Source organism: Papio anubis, chromosome 14 (genome assembly GCF_008728515.1).
Source record: "Papio anubis isolate 15944 chromosome 14, Panubis1.0, whole genome shotgun sequence".
NCBI lineage: Eukaryota > Metazoa > Chordata > Mammalia > Primates > Cercopithecidae > Papio > Papio anubis.
In genome coordinates, this window is record NC_044989.1 from 17,873,727 (window position 1) to 17,896,369 (window position 22,643).

Sequence of the window (22,643 nt, forward strand, 5' to 3'; positions counted from 1 at the left end):
CATTCAGATCACAAATATAACCCCCATGTGGTATCAATAATACCTCTTTTCTTTCAACTGGACTCTGAGGAGTGTTTAACTGATTCAAGGAAGAACCATGGACAACCAATGAGTCTCCATCCTGTAGGTGGCCAACCGCTGTGCCCATAGGCAGGTTGTCTGCCTTGGATCACTTCGATAGTTGTAAACAGATACTCAGCTCACTGTGGGGCCATGATGTCCAGTCGTTTTTTTAAGACAGGGTCTTGCTCTGTTGCCCAGGCTAGAGTGCAGTGGCACGACCTTGGCTCACTACAATCTCTGCCTCCTGGGTTCAAGCAATTCTCATGTCTCAGTCTTCTGGGTAGCTGGGATTATAGGCATGTGCCAGCATACCCGGCTAATTTTTGTATTTTTAGTAGAGATGGGGTTTTGTTATGTTGTCCAGGCTGGTCTCAAACTCTTGACCTCAAGTGATCCACCTGCCTTAGCCTCCCAAAGTGCTGGGATTACAGGTGTGAATCACCACACCCAGCCCCATCCTAGTTTTTGTCAGTCCCCATTTTCTTTGTGTGAGTCACATTTCATCCCCTTGGCCATTACTCAGAGTCTTACTGCATATGTATTGATTTCCTACGACAATGGGTAACAAAAATCTAACTCTGGAGCATCTGCTTGAAGTCCAGATTTCCTGCTGCTGTTTTCAGCTTACCTGAGCAAGGGCATAATGGAGATTGTGACCATCTCTCCTTCCACACTCCTATTGTCACCTGACCATCCTGGTTGTCCTGTCCAGGACTGGTACCTGGAATAGGTTCCTCCTAGTTCTGGTGTTCTCAGTATTCCTGCAGCCCTATTTTGCATCAAGGTTATGGCAGGATATTACAAATGCCTAATGCAGGATGCACTGTGAAGTCCAGTTTTTGGTATGACTTCTTCTTTTCAGAACTGCGAAGAACCAGCCTTGGCTGAGCTGTCCTGACCAAGAGGGCAGTCAGTATTATGACAACTTCCCTATTAATACTTTCCAACGTGGCTGTTTCGGCTTAGGGAGATTGAGAATTCTGATAAGCTCAAATGCATTGTATTTAAATGATTGCATAAACAGATGTGATTGATGGTGACTACTCATCAATCTCACAGAGCGGCTAGACCAGTGCAAACTCAACAGCATCTCAATTCCACTGCCAAATTAGTCCAGGCTGATCCTAATGCTAGACAGTCCTTTATTATGAGTAACTCATGCAGCTGTACAAACATGCCTCAGATCTATTTGTTTCTTTAATCCAATTGAATTCCACTAGGACATCTTTTCATTCTCTTACTGCTATGATTTATGGTTGTAGTGATAAGCCTTCTGTAATCCTAAAGCTTAAAGGGCTTCAGCACCCTGGCCTGGGGAAGTCATCAGGTTTAGTGGAAACAGAATTGGTCTTAGCATCAGACACTCTATCTCAGAGTCATGTGGCAGCAGATCATAAAGTTGGTCTGTTCCTTCTCTTTCCCTCCATCTCTCTCCACAGTCTCTTTGGCAAATTGATGAACACATACACTATTGAATTAAAGCTAATTTTAGTTCCAAAGCCATTAAAAAAATAAGTTCCTGGGGGAATTTTAAGTAATTTCATTTCAGCTGATTAAGATATTTAGATATAATGCATCACATTTTATGCTTGAAAACACTGTCAAAGTCAAAAGCACGCTAAGTATAGTGTGTCCTATGAGCTGACATATTGTTAGTGGGATCTATTAAAATATTTGACAACTCAGTGAAAAATTTCTTAAAAGCTTTCCTAATTCCTTAGTCATAAGAGAAAAGTTCAGAGTGTCTAGACACCTGTAAGATGGATTCCTAATGATCAAAGATCTGTTTGCAAATTAGTATTTTTACAGTCTGCTCTTAACTTAGATGTAGCCTTGTTTCTGAGCCTGTTTTTATTCCCATTCTAATTTTAGTCTTATTTAATGATTTCTAATCCCTACATTTCAAGAATCATTTAGCCATATACACAGAGTTAATTACCAGCAAATCCCATGTGACAGGTAGTAAAGAGGTCCTTGAGAAAATATCTTATTAGTCTTTTATATAAAAATAATATCATGTCCAGAGATATACAGTCTCTTTACAAATTGCCCCTGGCTGCTCTTTACATACATACCAAGCCTATAAATAGGAGACCAGGTTAATATTGTTATCCTCAGTGTGCACACAGCCTTCTACACAGTACACAAACATTTCTTAAGTACTTACTATGTGCTAGACATTTCACTGGTGCTGGACATGAACAATTTCATTTAATTCTGATAATTGTCCTAATAATTGATTCTGAGATTACTTCTCTTTTAAAGATGAGAAAACAGAGGCTTCAAAGATCTTAAATGACTTTCCTGAGATAACATATTTAGGGATTTTTGGAACTGGGATTTGAACCAAATTAGTGTAATGATAGGGCTCTGTCGTGTAACCATCATATCTTGGTATCATACATACTTACTGTATGAAGCACGATGTACGATTTTTATATAAAAGAATATCGTGCAGTGTTCTGTGGGATCAAAAGGAGGCATTATCTGCCTATGGTTCACTTAAGTACCACTTATGTGACAGCCCTGTTTCATGAATGCTAACCATGAATATGAGAAGGAATGTTCCAACACGGAGCCACCCTAGGTGGAATTGGATTAAATTAAAGGATATTTTTAGAGTCCCCAACTCCTCACCCTAAAACACTTTCTCCCTTACTAGAGATCTCTTTCTCCCTGTTTCCCTTAAGACAGGGTTCTTGTCACTACAGTGTAGTACAAGGAACAGGGAATTTGCTGTCAGAAAGACACAAGTTCAAATCTCTGGTCCATGATTTGCAAATTTTATCATTTTGAGCATATAACATCAAACCTCTGAATTTAATTTTACTGTTATACAAACAATAAATTATACAAATAGGGATTTATACAGATGAGGATATTACTATTGACCTCACAAGCATATTTTGAGAATAAAAGATGAAAAGGGAAGGAAATGGGTGAAATACAACCTACGAAGCTCAACACCTGCAGTGCAGTGTGTGATCAGCCAGTGCAGTATCCCCTTCGCTCTCAGGAAGGTTTGTACGCCACTTTTTGTAGTTTGGCACAATTATACTTCAAACTAGATTTTCTTTCTCAAAAGGAGAGCTAAACACCAAGCCCGACATTTCATTGGTTTCTTCTTTTCAAGGAAATTAAAATGTGAAATGTTTTACTAAGGATGTGTTTTAGGGGTATACATTAGTGCTGCAAAATTCAACTCCAGGACAGGTCATTTTTCTTGGGATGTGTAGTTTCTAATCTGTGATGGTTCTAAGCACTAACAGGAAAAGGGATGAGAGAGTTGAGTCCAAAGAGATACTCTAAAGAAAGCAAAACTGAAGTTCTCTGCCATAAACTCTAAAATGTAATGAAAATGTTAGGGTCCATGGGTTCTTTGAAGCTCTAATGTGAAGTTTCTATTTCCTTGGACAGTGATACCAAGGCATAGCTCTGCTCTGCAAAACTACACTGGAGTTACGGTATTTCCAAACAGCTCCTTCCCATCAGTAAGTAAGCAGTCTTGGTCGTAATCAATAAGTGCAATTAGAATGGCATCCCATTCCTTAAGCTACTCACTATAATGCCATTCTCAGATGATTGCTAGGCAAAGAGAAAGCACTTTGATCACCATTCCAGTTTGTTGAATACATTTATTTAGTGTTAAATTCTGCTTCACCACAAGACCCACCTCCACATCCCAAAGAAGTATATCAGATGTGACTCTACATGACTAAAATCTTTCCTTTCAGTTTATTTTATTTCTCCACTACTTCCTCCTGCTGATTTCCTACCTTCTTTCTCTTCCTCCTCCTCCTTTTTTTTTTTTTTTTTGAGACATTAAGGGTTGATGTAGTTAAAATTATTTTTTCTCTGTTCAGATTTCAAGCCTTTGGTGAGATTAAATAAACTATTTTTAAATAATGAAATATTTAACTGCCTTAGTTTTCTAGGGTGCTAAATATGTTTTTGTTTTTCATAATACTGTGTTCCTTCACTCTTTGATCGTATGGATGCTCGCTGAGCACCTTATACGTGTCCTGGAATATAGATGCATCTTTCCTATGGTTCCCGCTCTGAAAGAGCTTGTAGGAAGTAAAGATATGACTAAAATTACTTTAAAAATGGGAAAAAGTGATATAGGAAGATCAAAAGGGAATAAGACACTGTTGATTGAACCTTGATTGTTACTGAAAGTAGTGAAACCAATGCTTTGTGGTCAAAATACTCAGGAAGGATGGATAATTAGGGATCATCCCTAGTTAAAGCTATTCAGCTTGTCTGAAACCCCAGGTACATAAAGGTAAGTGGTAGGAGACAAGGATAGGAAAGGTGACTTTGTGCTGATGGATCCAAGGTGCTAGAGGAAATAAAGGACAAATGGATTGCCTCCAACCCCACCCCCACCCACTCATCCAGATATCTGTTTTCTTTTTTTTCTTGGTGAGTTTTTTGTTTGTTTGTTTTTGTGAGACAGAGTCTCACTCTGCCTCCCAGGCTGAAGTGCATTGGTACCATCTCGGTTCACTGCAACCTCTGCCTCCCTGGTTCAAGCAATTCTCCTGCCTCAGCCTCCCAAATAGCTGGGATTACAGATGCCCATCACCACATCCAGCTAATTTTTGTATTTTTAGTAGAGACGGGGTTTCACCATACTGGTCAGGCTGGTCTCAAACTCCTGACCTCAGGTGATCCACCCGCCTCGGCTTCCCAAAGTGCTGGGATTACAGGCGTGAGCCACCGCGTCTAGCTCAGCGATCTGTTCTTCAAACTGATGTCTCTTTTCAGTGCTCCTTTTAACATGATCTGTTGCACAAGCCTATGGCACTGCTCAGTGTCAAAGGATTGGGTTGAGGGAGGGAAAGATACCTGAAAGAGAAATAGGAGAAGGCTTGAGTCGCTGTGAGAACACGAGGATGCCAGATCTTGCCCTCTCACTCCTATGTGGTGTCTACAGCCCCCATGACCTGTTGTTACAGTTTTTACCCAGTTTGCTAAAGAGGGGACTGTTTTGTGATAGAAAAAAGCTGTGATGAGGAAGAGGGGAACTATAGTGATCTTAGTACTTTTTCTGCAAAAAGCAGCAAAAAACCAATTTGATTATTATCAGAACACAACATTTAAATTAATCCGAAGTCAAAGAGACTGGAAACATTTTATGTCTTTTGAATAGTGCCCTGCATTCATGGTATAGCAAAATATCTCCCAGTTAAAAAGCTTTTTATTGATAGGATGATTGTTCATATTGATTAAATATACCAAAGCCAAAATGTATGGGTAAAACTCAATGTTTTCTAGCAAAAATCACCATTTTCATCAACTAGGATGTATTGAGGACATTTCTTTCTTTTAAAGAATAATATGCAATGCTCAGGTCTGTGTAGGAAACACAATGAGCCCAATAAACTGAATTTGAGTTATTTAGCACAGTCAATAGAAAGCAGGTTTGAGAAATGAACTAATAATAGATACATGTGCAAAAGGGAACAAATTGTGTCAATGGCATGCCACAACTCATTTTTTACATTTATTAATGAAGAAAAGTATAGTAAGATCTCTATTTGTTAATATATTATTAATAGCTATTGAGAATCGGTGTATACCCATGAATAATCTGAACTTGCTCATTATTTTAAAAGTTACTTGACTTATAATTTTTCAAAGTTTAGACTGATTTTCCATTTACATTACTACTCAACAGTGTTTTGTATTATGGCAGATATTGTTGAATGGAAGAAATAAAACTCATAAATAAATTTGCTTTCATTGTTTACATAGATTAATAAGTTGGCTTGCCATATATAAATCCTCTGTTCTGGAAGGCTAACAGAAAGATATTTCTTTTAGTAGTTAAGGAAATTAGTGGTTACATGACTCAATTCTTTGCATGGGAAAACGATTGAACGCGGCTTCTTTCAGACATCAGCAATAGAGAAACATACTGGACTACCACATTATTTTTTAAAAGAGGAATCGAATAAACTATGGACTAAAAATAATATTTTCTCTGTGATCGAGAACAAAACCTTTACTATATAATCAACTAATGTTCATGTGACCTAGAAGTAATCTGTCTTAGAGTAAATATTTTATGAAGGTGAGGTGAAAATTTAACCTGAAAAAGTAGGTTTTTGATTTTAGTTTGCATGTAAATAAATAGAAAAGATCTTCACTCTAGTGGTAATACTAAGAAAAAAAGAAAAGACAAAATAATAATTATGCTGTCTATGAGACAACTTAGCAGACAAGAGGAAACCTAAATGAATTGACTTTCACAGAGAGAAGCCCTTCAAAGGGTAGCAGTGGGCTGTGGCAGCTGCCTGGGGGCTGGAGGAACATGGACCCTGGGTACTGACAGGCAGAGGAGAAACCTGCCAAAGGCTTTGCCTGCCTGAAAGAGGCCAGCTGCACTGTGGGTGATGGTTGATGTATCCAAGATAGATTAAAACTGGAGTACCTCAAACACAATAATATTTTTGTGGCCTCAAATCTCCCTGGGCTCTCCTCTAAATTTCACTTTAGCAGGACAGTGAAAGTGAAGCAGAGAACCAGAAACAATTCATGAAGTCTTGCATATTCTCGTTGTGTCTAGCACTGGGGACCTCCAAAGTTAAGTCCAAAGGTGGAATCTCAGCTCACCTCCTCCTCACTCAAACATGATTAATATCAAAGAGATTCAACAACCCAAACCCTCTCCCCTCCCCACCACACACACACACACACACACACACACACACACACAAACTGTGCACTCAAAGCAGGTCTGGGCTGAAAAGAGATGAGTTTAATCTTATTAAAGCTGAAATCCAGTTCCAGATCAAATTGACTGTTGGCAAAATCCAAATGACTACCTAATTGCTTCAGCTGCCAAAATAGGAAAGAGTTTGTATTCTTTGGGAGGAGATGAAAATGACCTTAAAGAAACAAATCAATGAAAATCCTCAAAACTTTAGTATTCTTCAGATGCCACTGTTTTTTAACACACATTGTCTGCTATAAAATAAAAAGGTTATGAGATATAAGAAGAAACAAGAAGATGGGACCCACAATTAGAAAAGCCCTTCTGGTTTTAGCCTCACAAGTAACCCTTCAGAGGCACCTGCTGCCTCCGAATACTGAGAGCTTCTGGAACACGTCACTGGTTCTTGTTCTATGCTCTCTACTGGCACCTAAGTTTCTATTTGTGCCTTGCAGTTATGTTGTTCACCATTCACTTGTATACTTCCTTCTTCCAATTAAAAAAAAAAAAAAAAAAAAAGGTAGTGGGGGGAGCAGGCATGGTTGCTCACGCCTGTAATCCCAGCACTTTGGGAGGCCAAGGCAGGTGGGTCACCTGAGGTCGGGAGTTCAAGACCAGCCTGGCCAACGTGGTAAAAACCCTGACTTTACTAAAAATATATATAAAAAAGTAGCTGGCCATGGTGGTGGGGGCTTGTAATCCCAGCTACTCAGGAGGCTGAGGCAGGAGAATTGCTTGCATCCAGGAGACGGAGGTTGCAGTATGCCAACACGGTGCCATTGCACTGCATCCTGGGCTACAGAGTGAGACTCCATTTTAAAACAAAACAAAACAAAACAAAAACAAACAAAAAATCCGGCCAAGCGCAGTGGCTCCTGCCTGTAATCCCAGCACTTTAGGAGGCCGGGGTGGATGGATCACCTGAGGTCAGGAGTTCGAGACCAGCCTGGCCAACATGGCAAAACCCCATCTCTACTAAAAATACAAAAATTATCCTGGCATGGTGGCACACACCTGTAGTCTCAGCTACTTGGCAGGCTGAGGCAGGAGAATTGCTTGAACCTGGGAGGCAGAGGTTGCAGTGAGCCGAGGTCGCGCCACTGCATTCCAGCCTGGGTGACAGAGTGAGACTCAGTCTCAAAAAAAAAAAAAAAAAAAGAAAAAGCCTTCATATAGTGTTTATTTTTATTCATTTCATGCCATTTTCTCATTGCTTCAGGAGGAAGAAGAGGTAACTGCATATATTCAGTCTGCTGTGTATAAGCCCAAATTGTTATTTTGATGATGATAGCTAGGCTGCCACTGAACTCAAATCTGAGATTGTCTTTTTATTATTCTATTTACACTTTGAATATATAAAAATTCATATACTTATATGTGTAAATTAGCATATACAGCTGGCTCTTCATATCTGTGGGCTCTGTATCTGCTGATTAAACCAACTACAGGTTGAAAATATTTTTAAAAAGAATGGTTGTGCCTGTACTGAATGTGTGCAGACATTTTTTTCTTACTGTCATCCCCTAAATAACACAGTATAACAACTACACAGCACTTACATTGTATTAGATATTACAAGTAATCGAGAGATAATGTAAAGTACATAGGAGAATGTTCCCAGGTTATATGCAAATACCTAACCATTTTATATAAAGGATTTGAGCATCCACAGAGTTTGGTATTTGCAGAGGTAGAGGGAGAGTCTTGGAACCTAATTCCTCATGGATACCAAGGGGTGACTCTGTGTGTGTGTGTGTATATGTGTATATATATATATGTGTGTGTGTGTATATATATGTATATATATGTGTGTGTGTATATATGTGTATATGTGTATATATGTGTGTATATATATATATTTCATAAAATGAATATAAATTTGAAGATTACAGCCAGGTGTAAGCTGACTTTGACATGGTCTTGTCTCTCAGATTTCCACAGTCATATTATGGTTTGTGGAGTCCTAATTTCCCTGATTCTCTTTCTCTCTCTCTGTGTCTCTGTCTCTGTCTCTCTATCTCTGTCTCTACCAGCATTTTTAGGTGTTTTCAATGGGAATTTTTTTTTTTTTTTTCGGTGTCACTAATCTGCCACGCTGCCAGAAGTGATAGTCTCTTTAGGTCATTCTTTACTAATAAAATTGACAACATGAAGCCTGCAGTTGGGTTCATGTTTAAGTTCAGTGATTCAACATAGTCAGGCCTAAGTCTCTTCTAAACCCTTGTAACCAAAACTAGGAATGTGGAAACCAAAGCCTGAGTCTTCATGTTGACAACAGTGTATATTTCTTCCAGAAGACCCAGGTGAAGGGAATTTTGAAGGGCTGCTGATATTGGAGCTAGGGCTTTGCGATCAACAGATCTGGGATTGATTCCTACTTTTCCACTTTTGCTAATAGTATGAATCTTCTCAGATTATTTAACCTCTCCTGAACTTGTAACTTTATCTATAAAACAAGTATAATCATGCCTACCTCGTTGTTTCTATGAGGATTACTCACAACTGAAAACAACATTTATCACTGTGTCCAGCACAAAGTAGTTACTACAATGGCAACTATTAGAAAAATAATTTTTTTCATACTGTCATTCTGTGATTTGGGATGTCTCCGAGTATATATGTGAGGGGCAAGGCCATGTAATGAGTGCCCATACTTTCTTGCTTCAGAGGGAATATTCTGAATCTACATTTTGAGATTAGATTTACGGGCTTAGGTAGAAGTGATTATTTACCAATTCTCAGCTTTCCATGAAACATTAGGGAAGCAATTTGTGCAATGTTTTGTTGCGATCAATCTTTAGGCCTTCTGAGCTCAAACTGCACCCAGATTGATGAAATCAATCTGATGACCTCATCACCCGGTTATGATGTCTTGAACAGGTATGACAATCATCAGCAGATTTTACTGGGTGTCTTAAGTTGAAAAAGAATGGTTCTTTACCTCTTTTGTGAAAAATGACTGGAAATGAGTATACTTGCTACCTATGGCATAGTTATTGTCTTTAAAACCTGAGCTACCGTGATGTAGATAAATAATTTAGTGGTACAATGACTTCTTTATATCAAAGAACCTGAAATGATTTTCCAAGGGTATTTCAATGTGGCCTGTCTACATCAATATGACTGAGGAAATAAAGTGGTGCACCCGTGGTTTGATGCAGCAAATCTTCAATCTTGTTGTCATACCTTTCAGATGAAAATAAGTTCTGGATTAAACATAAACAAGTGGATTGGATAATGCTTCTCTTAGGAAATCACTTCTTATTCCTCACTTTAAATAAAACTATTTTTAACAAATCAAAGGAATCTTCAGGTAGAACAATTGTCTTTTATGAAACACAAAGTAAGGCAATAACCCATTCCTGTGCTGCTTAAAGAGTGATTGGAAACACTTAAAATACAATTATAATTTGATCTTTGAAGTGAAAATATTATGTGCGCTAATCTGTTGATAGTTTCCTTTTCCTTGTTATTTTATTGAATTAACAGAATTCCCCTCAGTCTTCCTCCTACCAATGTTATTACTGAGCATCTAGTGCATGCCAAGTGCTGGAGACAGGAATGAAAGAGACCTTGTCTCTTTCCTAAAGGAGGTTACTGAGAAGAACAAGGAGCCTAATGAGCAACTCACAACTGGAAGAGACTAAATGTAGAGAAGGAAGATGTTTACTGTTTTAGGAGGTGGTGGCCTTTGAAGCTAATCTTAAGCAATTACTGTGACAAAGGTAAGGGGAATGTTGTTTGGTTGGTGCAAATGTAATTTTTTTTTTTTCCCATTAATCGCAAGTACATTTGCTCCAATCTGAAAATTCAAGAAGGAATGGCAGGCATAGAAAGAGGTACAAGAGATCTTTGTGAATTTAGGAAATAAGACATCGTCATTTAATGTGGTTAGAATTAAGGAGAGATACAGCTCAAAGACAAGTTGATAGTGGACACCCCTAAATGACAAGCTTAGCATTTGTCTTTCATCTCCCATGCCACTAGGAGCCAGCAGTAACATGATATGATCAGATTTATGTTTTGGAAAGATTCTTATAGCAGTGTAGGAGTTGGGAGGATTTTCAAGGAATTTAAGTTAGATTTAAACTACAAAGCATGGCACAGATATTAGTTATAAATACTACCATCAATGTTTTGGGGATGAGAGAGACTAAAAATGGAGAACTTCTGATTCCTTTCCTTGGCAAAGGCTGGGGCTTACTGGTAGGTCCAACAGAGATGGAATGGAGGCCGCACAGGACCTGTTACCCAGTAAAGCTCATGGTGCCAGAGGAAGACTTTCAGGTCATGTCCAAGGGTGATTCATGAGTTGATTCTGTATAATATGCTGTAGATAGATGGTCAAAACTGGAAGCATTCCACATGTAAATCGGGAGACAGAACTTGGACAAGCATATGTCAGTGAGTAAATCACAGAGATTAGTGCAAAAAATATCAGCAGAACTGGCAGAAACAAGAAGTATGGACAAATTCCAGAGTGGAGAGGCTGATGAAGGATTGTTATTATTATTGTATATTTTTTTGTTCGAATCTATTTCTCGAGCAGGTTTATTCAAATGGGCTAGGTCCAAATAAACAGAACAGATGAGAGATGATGAGGGCATGAACCACCAGCAACACCATGGAGGATAGGGAGAAAGGAAGAAATTCCAGAGGTGTAAAGGAGACTTCATGGCTGATTAGACTTGATGGCTGATTAAGGCAAATTTAAGATACTTTTTTTTTTCCCTGAACAACTTGGGCAAACAGAAGTAGGATTAGATTTAGAAAGCAAGTAATAAGTTCAGCTTGGGAGATTCTGAAGATCTAAAAGAAACGGTCAAGGTAGGAAGTCAGCATGTAGGGTTGGATGTTAGGGGAAAGTTAAATGTTAAGCATACAAATGAGAGAAGAATGTCAAATACCCTGCAACAGTAGTCTCTGTTACCTCCATCTGTATCAATAATGCAGTAAGCTCCCCAGCTCTGCTAGGTTGTGGTCTAATGGACCCATTTGTAGGGCTAAAGAAAAAGGGGACAGAATGTGGAGGAAATGGGGATAAAAGCCTGGGCAGTCGCCTGCAGGTGTGTACACAATTACACATCAGAGGCTATTTTGGGAGAAACAGACATATGTAATCCAGGTGAAACAGGGTCCTGGTAGTATTTCTTACTGTCTGTGAGAAATTGGAGAAGTTGTTCTTTTGATTCCCTGTGCTTGGAGAAGGTTCTGCTGTTAATGGTTCCACCTAGTACTGTATAGGAGAGGACCGTTTGGAGTACACAGGTTGCCGCTCAGATAGTCTCATTCAGACCCAAAATATATTGAAATACAATGAAGGTTCAAGCACTTGTTTCACTGAGCTTTTCTAGAGCAATGGAAGCAAACTGGAAACTAAGACTTAAACTTTGTTCTGGTAGGGAAGGCCTCACTCTTCCAGGTCTTTAGTGGGTGTCTCATGTAGGATTCCAGATTTCTTTCTCACTTTTAACTCCTTCATCTTCCTTGTACACTACTTCAGCCATTCTCCTGTGTCTGTCCCCATTCCTTTTCTGAAAAACATCCCATCAGAAGTCTTGTGAATGTAAGTCCTCTGATGTCAATCGACATGTAAATAGGAGCTTTCTCCTGCCTAGATTTGGCAGGCAAAGTCTTCAGTTCTGTTGCCTCACCTGGGGAAGGTAACAGGGATTTCAGATCACATCTAGTCTCTCCACTCTGGAGATTTGAGGCTGGTTTCCTCTTGCCGTGCCTGAAACCAACATATTTTATTTGGAGGAACATTTATGTTCTCTTGTAGGCAATAGTCTTGTTACAAATGAGGATGCTGTACATTTGTTCTCAATATAATTTTGACCATGAGCATGGCATTAATTATACAAATGGGCACGTCACTCCTTCTGACCCTGTCACAATGGAGGGACCAGCTTATTATATGATAGTGGTTCTGTTTTTAGCCACCCAGATGGTAGCACTTGCTCCTGGCACATTTTTTTCTGATCTCCCATTTCTCTTCTGAGAGGAGGGATGAAGTGGCCCTCAGTTTATAACATCACCTTTGCATCACCAAGAACTGGTTTGGGGGGTATCTGCTACTGTATTTGTCTATAATTTTTCTTCTCTCCTCTTGAGCTGATGGCTTGAGGGAGTTGTGTCTCCCCAAAGTTCAGAGTTGCACACTTTCCTTTATCAGAAGAGTGGAGATTAAGGGTACTGTTAGCAGAAACTCTCTGTTAAAAAGTAGTACATGGCACATATTAAAAACATCAAGTCTACATCGTGAGTTTTTTAAAATATATTTTAAAATATCTTTTCTCACTAAATGTAACCAGAGTTCCTTGGAAAAATGGCTTATTCCGAGGCAGAGAGAACAGAATATGAATAAGGAACATTTCGTGCCGAGGGTAATGAAGGGTTCAAAAATAAATGAAGACATGTCAGAAAAAATCAAAAGCCAACTTCAGGATGCCTCTTCTGGCCAAATCTGAGACAATTTGAGCATCAAAATTGATGATAACAATGGACTATAATCTATTGCAAAGCATCCATGAGTCTATGTTGAAATAAAAAATCAGTACAAAAATGAATGAGAGAGAAAAAAACCTCTCTCTTTCCATGAGCCTGTGTGGTCCTAATAAAATACTATTAAATATGGATACAATGATGGAGATTTAAAAATCATTATTTTGCAAACATAATAATTGATTTGGGCAAGATTCATTAACACTAAAACCATTAGGTGACCATTTGGTAAGGAGCAGAATATATAGTCTAAAAGTGTCTCTTAAATTTACTGTTAATTATAAAGGGAAAATAGTGACTTTAGAGTGGAGAAACCTGGTGGACACTTCCTTAGCCAAGTGATCAAAGTTACCATCACCACTAATGAGACAAATCTGTGTCATATATCTCGTGATATAATGCACTGAGAAGGATACAACATCTGTAAAATAACTACTCTCACTGTCAGGGTTTGAAGACACTGGGGGAATGATTAGGGGTTTTGTGACACCTTTTTTTTTTTTAAACAATCTGAAGTGACTGGTCTTCAACCAGCCCTATCTGTGCCCTTGTCTCTTTCAGGAAGTCCCTTAGCCACAAATGCCCTGCTTTCCTCATTGAGACCACCTGTAACCCATCTTTAAGACCCTAGTCAACTTTGTGTCTTCCAAACTTTTCAGGATTTTTCAGTTTGTAAGCTGGAAATGATTTTCCCTACATTGGATTACTACCACATGTCTAGGTCCTCTTTTGAGGTACTATTTCCTTCTTTACAATTTGTCTACTTGTGCATGATTATGTTCCTTACTAGACTATAAGTTCCTTGAAGAGTGGTATCATGTCCAATTTATCTTTGTATTATCAAGTGCATCTTACACATAGGAGGAATTTCATAAATGTTTGCTGAGTGAATGTAAGAAGGACCATCTTGTTAACATTTATGATCATAAATGCTTTGAGGTTAGTGATTGGGTAAGTGTCTGAAAAGCGCATCAGTGTTTTGGATTAGTCTAGAGTTGTGATGTTAAATATGGTATTCATTAGCTATGTATCACTGTTTAATTTTAAATTGAGATAAAATAATTTTTAAAAAAATAGTTCTACAATCTCACTAATCTACATTTGAAGTGCTTAGCAACCATATGTGCCTAGGCACTACCATACTGGAGACAGCAAGTAGCAAAACATTTCCATCATCACAGAGAATTCTATTGAACACTGTTCTAGTACATGGTAATTTCAAGTTTCCAAAACCTAGTTCCTGAGCTAACAATTCTTGCTTTCATCTGCTCCAATACCCATATTTGCTTTTCCTGCTCAGAGTTGTCTGTGATTCTGGGAAGCATTTGCTCTTTTCGGATATGTAAGATGGCACCTCCTGGACCAAAACAAAAACAAAACAAACTTTCACTAGTTGTAAGGATCTACTAATCTCATCAAGCTAGTTAAATTATCTGTTTGCTCATAAGCAGCTTCATTGAGGTATGAGTTACATGCCATACACTTCATCTATTTTGAGTGTATGATTTTTAGTGAATTTACAGAGTTGTATAGCCATCACCACAATCTAATTTTCAAGCATTTCCATCACCCCCAAACATCCCATGTGCCATTTTGTGGTCACTCCCCATTCACACCCCAGTCCCAGGCAACAACTCATCTATTTTCTGTTTCTATAGATTGTGTTTCTAGACACTTCACATAAGTGGTGTTTGTGTCTGGCTTCTTTAAATTAGCATAATGTCTTTGGGATTCATCCATGTTTGTGGCATGTATCAGCATTTCATTCCTTTTTATTGCCAAGTAATATTTTATTTCATGGAAGTACCACATTTTCTCTATTCACCTGTCAATGGATATTTGGATCATTTCTGCTTCTTGGTCATTACAAATAATGCTACAATGGATGTTTGAATAGAATGTCTTTTTGTGGGCATTTGCTTTTATTTCTCTTGGGTATCTAGCTAAGAGTGGCACTCCTGAATTGTATGATAAATCTGTGTTTAGTATTTTAAGAAACAGATAAACCGTTTTCCAAAGTGGCTGCGCCATTTACATTTCTATGAGTATTATATATTGTTCCAGTTTCTCCACATTCTCCCATATCTTTGCCAACACTTGTTATGGCCTGTGATTTTATTATCATACATATTTAGTAATATGATATCTCATTGTTTTAATTTGCATTTTTCTAATAACTAGTGATGTTGAGCATCTTTTATGTGCTTATTAGCTAATCATTTATATATCTTCTTTAATGAAATGTCTATTCAAATATTTTGCCAATTTTAAACTTAGGTCATTTGTCTTTTTAGTATTGGGTTATGAGAGATTTTTATATATTCTGGAACAAGTCCTTTATCAGATATATCATTTGCAAATATTTTCTTATAGTCTGTGGCTTATATTTTCATTTTGATAATGCGTTTTGAATTTCAGAATCATTTATTTATTTATATATTTTTGCACATAAGAACTCAGCAGGTAATTTATTTGCTATTGTGATAGTAAAAATTTCCCAGAATTTTGCTTCTGTTTCAAACTCATCTGCAATTTTTTTTCTACATATTCAGTGAATTTTAGGAAAAGAACATGTATCTGCTTTCTGTTTAAGAAGAGGGTATACAAAAAGAAAGTTTCCCAATCCTTGTTTTTAAGTTAAAACATTTATGCTCTGTTTTGGGAATTTCAGAACAATATTTAAGATTTTGCTGACAGTTGAGAGAATATGTTCATGCTTTGTTTATTGAGCTGGGAGACAGAGAAGATTCCAGGGGTAGTTGAGGCTTCAGGAATAAAATGATGCATTTTCATGCAGTGTCAACTTTACTCTGATGTACTATGTAATTAATATTTTTCTAAAACGTTTGTTTTAGGTTCAGCTTTATTATTTTATTTACATGTGCAAGTTTGTTACATAAGTAAATTGTGTTTCATGGGGGTTTGGTATACAGATTATTTTATCACATAGGTAATAAGCATAGTACCCCATAGGTAGTTTTTCAATCCTCTCCCTCCTCCCATCATCTACCTTCCAAGTAGCCTTGGTGTTTATTGTTCTCTTCTTTGTGTGTTTGTGTATTCAATGTTTAGCTCCCACTTATACATGAGAACATGCAATTAGTTTGCTGCATTAGTTTGCTTAGGATTATAGCCTCCAGCCATAATCTATGTTGCTGCAAGAGACATGATCTCATTCTTTTTTATGGCTGGATAGTATTCCATGGTGTATATGAACCACATTTTCTGTATTCAGTCTTCTGTGAATGGGCTTTAATGTTGATTCCATGCCTTTGCTATTGTGTAGTGCTGCAATGAACGTATGTGTACATGAGTCCTTATGGTAGAATGATTTATATTCCTTTGAGTATCTACCCAATAATGGGATTGCTGTCAAATAGTACCCCTGTTTTAAGTTCTTTGAGAAATTGCTACACAGGTTTCCACAGTAGCTGAAGTAATTTCATTTGCACCAGCAGTATGTAAGTGTTCCCTTTTATTCTGCAACATCACCAGCATTTATTATTTTCTGACTGATATGGTTTGGCTGAATTCACACCCAAATCTCATCTTGAATTGTAATCCCCATTATCCCCATGTGTTGAGGGAGGGACCTGTTGGGAGGTCATTAGATTATGGGGGTAGTTTCCCCCATGCTGTTCTCATGATAGTGAGTGAGTTCTCACCAGATCTGATGGTTTTATAAGGGGCTCTTCCTGCTTTGCTTCTGTCACACACTCTCCCACCTGCTGTCATGTAAAACATGTCTGCTTCCTTTTCCACAAGGATTGTAAGTTTCCTGAGGCCTCCCCAGCCATGTAAAACCATGAGTCAAGTTAACCTCTTTTCTTTATAAATTACACAGTCTTGGGTATTTCTTTATAGCAGTGTGAAAACAAACTAACTGAAACTGGTACCACGGAGAGTGGGGCACTGCTCTAAAGATATCTGAAAATATGAAAGTGACTTTGGAACTGGGTAACAGGCAGAGTTTGGAACAGTTTGGACGGCTCAGAAGAAGACAGGAAGATGTGGGAAAGTTTGGAACTTCCTAGAGACTTGTTTAATGGTTTTGACCAAAATGCTGATAATGATGTGGACAATGAAGTCCAGGCTGAGTGGTCTCAGATGGAGATGAGGAACTTATTGGGAACTGGAGCAAAGGTCGCTCTTGCTATGCTTTAGTGAAGAGACTAGTGGCATTTTGCCCCAGCCCTAGAGATCTGTGGAACTTTGAACTTGAGAGAGATGATTTAGATTATCTAGCAGAAGAAATTTCTAAGCAACAAAGCATTCAAGATGTGATCTGGATTATTCTGAAAGCATTCAGTGTTATGCATTCATAAAGAGATGGTTTGAAATCGGAACTTATATTTAAAAGGGAAGTAGAGCATAAAAGTCTGGAAAGCCTGCAGCCTAATGATGCGATAGTAAAGAAAACCCATTTTCTGGGGGGAAATTCAAGCTTGCTGCAGAAATTTGAATAAGTAATGAGGAGCCAAATGTTAATTGCCAAGAAAATGAGGAAAATGTCTCTGGGGTCTGACAGAGACCTTCATGGCAGCTGCTGCCATCACAGACCTGAGGCTTAGGAGGGAAAAATGGTTTCATGGACTGGGCTCTGTGTGGCCTCAGAACTTGGTGCCCTGCATCACAGTCATGGCTAAAAGGAGCCAACATATAGCTCACGCCATTGCTTCAGACAGTGCAAGCCCCAAGCCTTGGCAGCTTCCATGTGGGGTTGGACTTTGGGGTTCACAGAAGTCAAGAATTGAGGTTTGGGAACCTCCACTTATATTTCAGAGGATGTATAGAAATGCCTGATGTCCAGGCAGAAGTTTGCTGCAGGGGCAGAGCCCTCATGAATAACCTCTGCTAGGGCAGTGCAGTAGGGAAATGTGGGCTCAGAGCCCCCACACAGAGTTCCCACTGGGGCACTGCCTAGTGGATCTGTGAGAAGAGGGCCACCCTCCTCCAGATCCCAGAATGATAGATCCACTGACAGCTTACACCATGCACCTGGAAAAGCCACAAACACTCAATCCCAGCCCATGAAAGCAGCCAGGAGGTGGGCTGAATCCTGCAAAGCCACGTGAGTGGAGCAGCCCAAGACTGTGGGAGACTACCTCTTGCATCAGTGTGACCTGGATGTGAGACATGGAGTCAAATGAGATTATTTTGGAGCTTTAAGATTTAATAAATGCCCCACTGAATTTCAAACTTGGATGGGGCCTGTCGTCCCTTTGTTTTAGCCAATTGGGTGTATTTACCCAATGCCTGTGCCCCCATTATACATCCCCATTGTGTCTTGGAAGTAACTAACTTGATTTTGATTTTACAGGCTCCTAGGTGGAAGCTAGGCAGTTCAAATTGCCTTGTCTCAGTTGAGACTTCGGACTTGGACTTCTGAGTTAATGCTTGCATGAGTTAAGACTTTGGGGGACTGTTGGGAAGGCATGATGGTGTTTTAAAATGTGAGGACATGAGATTTGGGAGAAAGCAGGGGTAGAATGATATGGTTTGGCTCTGTGTCCTCAGCCAAATCTTATCTTGAATTATAATCCCCATAATCCCCACATGTTGAGGGAGGGAGCTGGTGAGAGGTTATTGAATCATGGGGGCAGTTTTATCCATGCTGTTCTCATAATAGTGAATGAGTTCTCATGAGACCTGATGGTTTTATAAGGGGCTCTTCCCCCTTTGCTTCCTTCACATGTTCTCTTGCTTGCTGTCATGTAAGACATGCCAGTTTCCTCTTCTGCCATGATTGTAGGGTTACTGAGGCTTCCCTAGCCATATGGAACTGTGAGTAAATTAAACGTAATTTTTAAAATAAATTACCCAGTCTTGAGTAGCATCTTTATAGCACTGTGAAAATGGACTAATATTAAATAGATTGACTTTTTGATAATAGCCATTCTAATTGGCATGAGATAGTATATCACCGTGGTTTCAATTTGCATTAAAATAATTCTCTAATGATTTTTGTGATGTTGAGCAGTTTTTCATATGCTTTTTGGCCATGTATATGTGTTCTTTTGAAAAGCATCTGTTCATGTCCGTTACCTGCACCCCCACCCCAGTCTTTTTTTTTTTTTTTTTTTTTTGTAGAGATGGGTGACTCGCTCTGTCACCTAGTCTGGAGTGCAGTGGCATGATCTCAGCTCACTGCAACCTCCACCTTCCAGTTCAAGCAATTATCCTACCTCAGCCTCCTGAGTAGCTGGGACTACAGGTGCATGCCACCATGCCCAGCTAATTTCTTTTGCATTTTAGTAGAGACAGGATTTCACTGTGTGGCCCAGGCTGATCTCGAACTCCTGAGCTCAGGCAATCCACCCACCTCGGCCTCCCAAAATGCCAGGATTACAGGCGTGAACCACTGTGCCTGGCCAGCCTTTATTTTCTGAGATGGAGTCTTGCTTTGTCAACCCGGCTGGAGTGTAGTAATGTGATCTTGGCTCACTGCAACCTCTGCCTCCCAGGTTCAAGTGATTCTCCTGCCTCAGCCTTCTGAGTAGCTGGGATTACAGGCATGCACCACCACACCAAGCTAATTTTGTATTTTTAGCAGAGATGAGGTTTCACCATGTTGACCAGACTGGTCTTGAACTCCTGACCTCAGGTGATCTGCCCTCCTCAGTCTCCCAAAGTGCTGGGCTTACGGGGGTGAGCCACCATGCTTGGCCCATATTTGCCCATTTTTTAATGTGTTTGTTTTTTTGTCTGTTGAATTAAGTTTCTTATAGATTCTGAATGTTATACCTTTGTTGGATGCATAGTTTTTGAATATTTTCTCCCATTCTGTAGGTTGTCTGTTTACTCTGTTGATAGTTTCTTTTGCTGTGCAGGAGTTCTTTAGTTTAATTAGGTTACAATTGTCCATTTTTATTTTTGTTGCAATTGCTTTTGGCATTTTCATCATAAAATCTTTGCTGAAGCCTATGTCAAGAATGATATTTCCAAGGTTATCTTTCAGGGTTTGTATAGTTTTAGGTTTTACATGTTAGACTCTAATCTATCTTATATGTCATGTTAGATAGGGATCCAGCTGTAATCTTCTGCATATGGCTAGACAGTTATCCCAGCACAATTGATTGAATAGGGAGTCCTTTCCCCATCACTTCTTTTTGTCAGCTTTTCCTATCCATGAACATGGAATGTTTTTCCATTTGTTTGTGTCATCTCTGATGTCTTTGAGCAGTGTTTTATAATTCTAAGTGTAGAGATCTTTCACCTCCCTGTTTACCTGTATTCCTGGGTATTTTATTATTATTATTATTTTGCTATTGTGAAGGGAATTATTGTTTATTTGGCTCTCAGCTTGAGATTCACGTATAGAATTGCTACTGAATTCTGTACATTGATTTTTATATCCTGAAATCTTGCTGAAGTTCTTCATCCAGTCTAGGAGTTTTGGGCAGAGATTATGGGGTTTTCTAGATAGAGAATCACATCGTCTGCAAACAGAGATAGTTTGACTTCCTTTCTTTCTATTTAGAGGCTTTTTATTTTTTTCTCTTACCTGATTGCTCTGGCTAGGACTTTCAGTACTATGTTAAATAGGAGTGATGAGGCTGGGTGCAGTGGCTCACACCTATAGTTCCAGCATTTTGGGAGGCCAAGGCGGATGATCACTTGAGGTCAGGAGTTCGAGACCAGCCTGGACAACATGGTGAACTTCACCTCAACTAAAAATACAAAAATTAGCCAAGCACGGTGGCACATGCCTGCAACTCCAGCTACTTGGGAGGCTGAGACAGGAGAATCACTTGAGTGCGGGAGATGGAGGCTGCAGTGATTGACATAATGCCACCGCATTCCAGCCTAGGTGACAGAGTGGGATTTTCTCCACCTCCCCCCCGCCCCTGCCAAAAAAAAAAGGAGTGGTAAGAGTGGTTGTCCTTGTTTTGTTCCAGTTCTCAAGGGGAGTGCTTCCAGCTTTTGTTCATTCAGTATGATGTTGGCTGTGGGTTTGTCATAGATGGCTCTCATTATTTTGAAATCAAAAAATTATTTGAAACTAATGATAACAAAGATACAATATACTAGAATCTCTAGGACAAAGCTAAATGAGTGTTAACAGGGATGTTTATAGTGCTAACACCGCATCAAAAAGTTAGAAATATCTAAAATTAACAACATATCTAGAGGAACTAGAGAACAGGAGAAAAACCAACCTTAAAGCTAACAGAAGATAAGAAATAACCAAAATCAGAGCTGAAATAAAAGAAACTGGTACACAAAATCATGCAAAAGATTAACAAATCCAGGAGTTGGTTTTTTTTTTTTTTGAAAAAAAAAATGAATAAGACTGATGGACAGCTAGCTAGACTAATAAAGAAAAATAGGGAGAAGATCTAAATAAATACAATCAGAAATGACAAAGGGGACATTACTACTGGCCCCACAGAAATAGAAAAAAAGCTCTTAAAGAATACTCTGAAGACATCTATGCACACAAAGTAGAACACCTAGAAGAACGGATAAGTTCCTGGAAACATACAACTTTCCAAGATTGCATCAGGAAGAAATTGAATCCCTGAACAAACCAATAAAGAGTCCCAAAATTGAATCAGTAACAAAAAGCCTACCAACAAGAAAAAGGTGAATTCACCGATAGATTTACAGCCAAATTATATGAGATGTATAAAGAATAGCTGGTACCATTCTTACTGAAACTATTCCAAATAATTGAAGGGAAGAACTTCTCCCTAACTCATTCTATGAGACAAGCATCATCTTGATACCAAAACTTGGCAGAGACACAACGAAAAGGAAGACTTCAGGCCAATATACCTGATGAACGTTGAACATAGATGCAGTGATCTTCAACGAAATACTGGCAAACTGAATCCAGAAGCACATGTAAATGCTAATCCACCACCATCAAGTAGGTTTTATCCCAGGGATACAAGATTGGTTCAACAAACACAAATCAATATATGTGATTTACTATACAAAAACAAAAGCATACAATCATCTCTATAGATGCAGGAAAGACTTGATAAAATTAAACATCTCTTCATGTTAAAAATCGTCAACAAACTAGGCATTGAAGCAACTTTACTCAAAATAATAAGAGCCGCCTTTGACAAATCTTTTAATTTTGATGAAGTCCAATTTATATGCAGTTTACTTTTTGCTGTAGGGATAGAAAATCATGCAGCTTTAGGGTAAAATTGAGTAGAATATAAAAATATTAAAAATTGACTTCTTTCCCCATTTTAAATATGTTTTACCTGTTCAAATTAAATTGTTCCATAAACGTTACTGGCTTTGTTGGAAACATCAGTTTCATTAATATTTAAGAAAGAACTTTGGGCACAGTACATCTTCTAAATAAAATTTTTCTTTCCCCACATACATCTTTCCT